The 2,064-nt window shown below is 39.7% G+C and overlaps 1 long non-coding RNA gene across 1 annotated transcript; it reads right to left on the bottom strand.

The window, feature by feature from the left end:
• Positions 1 to 988: 988 nt before the first annotated feature.
• LOC141252990 (uncharacterized) lies at positions 989 to 1,372 on the bottom strand. The gene is made up of 3 exons (XR_012314181.1): positions 1,325 to 1,372; positions 1,169 to 1,243; positions 989 to 1,056 (listed from the first exon to the last, which is right to left on the bottom strand). It is a non-coding gene; the product is annotated as an uncharacterized lncRNA (long non-coding RNA).
• Positions 1,373 to 2,064: the final 692 nt, after the last annotated feature.

Raw genomic sequence — 2,064 nt, 5'->3', positions numbered from 1 at the left:
ATTTGTCCCCCTTTTATTTGTCTCAACTCTTCCAACCAATCTTTTTTTTAATATACTTTTATTACCTGCGATGCTTCTATGAGCGCATCTCCATGTGGGTCACATAACCCTTTGTTGCCATGCAACTACTGCTTCCTGTTCTGTTACTTCTGGTCTGGGCACCTACAGAATGACAAGAGTATGTCACTGATGGAGGCTCAAGTGCCTTTCAATGATTGACAGTGTCCGGCAATGATTAAAGTAAAAAGAAGAAATATGGACTCTCACCAACTCCAATATTGTTCAGGATACACCGTAAAGTTGATGAATGGGTGCCATTTCCTGCTGGTGAAGCTCAGCTATTGCAGCCGAATCGAAGAAGAAAAAAGTATTTTCCGCCACTTCCATCCATAAAATTCATCTCTTTATTAGAAATTAATTTAAAAACAGGAGGATCCGTCATTAGGATAAAACCTTCCACGTTTCTGGCTTACACTATGTCCTTAGTCGTAAGATAGAATCTTATCAGTAGCAGCTGCCAACTCCTATCTCAGTAATGGGAAAGTCGGTCTTCACTGAATACAGATTTTACCTCAGAATTGAGAATTTTGATAATGAGGGTTCATTTTTGACAGAGAAAGAAACTTATTTTTCTGATAAGATATATTACAAAGATGTTTATTTTCATGTGTACTATTGATTTATGAAATAAAAATGAAAATATTTATGCTTTAAGGTTAATTTAATAGGTGTAAATTCGCGCTAGTGGTAGTGGGTTTGGAGAAAGGAAGCCAGAGGTAGATAATTTAAAAATATTTATTGAGAAGATATAAAAAGCAAATAAAATATAAGATATAAAATGTATGAGGGTGAGGACAAGGATATAAAAAGGTGATAGGTATCACTCAGATTAATGGACCAATAGATTTAGAGTGCACCAAGCTAATTATATGAGGAGATGGAACATCAATAAAGTAATAAATGCAAATTAAAAATAGATAAGAGATCTTCCTTCTCAGATGTGACGGGTAGATAGGATCGGCTGGGCCTGTTTATAGGTAGGGACTCTCGTAATGCCTATAGCAAGAGAAGGGGAGAAGGAGTATTATTATAGTGGGTGGGGTCCCACTAGGTAAATGGTGATGAAATTATAAAATTATAGTTATAGGATGAAAAACTGTAAAAATACCTGCTATAGATGTGGCATTCAGCAGGTAGTAGAGGGTACGCAAGGTATCCAGTGGGGTTGTTGATGGAAGTGGATCTAGGAGGGACAATAAAGGAGATGTAAAAATAGAGGAATAATGGGTGATGCCCGATTATTTGGTTGGTCTAGTGGGTGTACCTGTAAAGGAGGAGTGAGGGGTAGGATTCGAAGTATAGTTACAGATGGGACGATCATCCTAGGGTGATGACGCCAGTAGAATGGAAATGGTTCTAGATCGTACTGAAAGGAAAATATTAAGAATATGTATAGCGATAGTAAGCTATTGCTTGGGAAAAAATAGAGTGGGTACCTGTAATGATGGAGAAACGGTGGGGGGTGTCCAAAGAATCTCCCAGAGAGAATTCAGGAAAAGTAAAATTAGACTTGTGAATATTGTCCCCTTAGATGGGTTCAATAGCTGGTTAAGACTGCACCAGGAGGCTCTGGATGGGCCAGGCAGGTCAAAGTTTAGTAGACTACCATATAGCAGGAGGCTCTGGTTCTAAAAATAAGTAAGCGATCAATAAGTGTATAGTGGTGTCAGTCTTGGCGAAGTAGCCAAGTTTAACACAGTGGATGCTTTATCTGGAGGTATACGGTTATAATTACCTGCCCGGTTGCTGGTATAGGATTGAGCGACTGGTCTGAGTGATGTCTCAAGTAGGTAGTAATTTCTGAGACTGTTAGCCTGAGATAGGTGAGGTACGGGGCTACAGCAGCATCAGGAGGCTCTGACTGAGCTAGAGGTGGTCAGCGTCTGGCGGACTAAATGAGATCAGTAAAAAGGTTAAATAGAGCTGGCACGTTGGTCATTAGTCGGTATTGTAAGGTTGGAGTACCTAGAAGATGGTCTGGATGGCAGCAGGATGGTGCAGTAG

This window comes from Phyllobates terribilis, unplaced genomic scaffold, assembly GCF_046119375.1.
Source record: "Phyllobates terribilis strain yellow unplaced genomic scaffold, ASM4611937v1 Scaffold_2__4_contigs__length_985480577, whole genome shotgun sequence".
Lineage (NCBI taxonomy): Eukaryota > Metazoa > Chordata > Amphibia > Anura > Dendrobatidae > Phyllobates > Phyllobates terribilis.
Note: the sequence above shows the minus strand (reverse complement) of the source record. Positions and strands in the feature narration are given on the sequence as shown.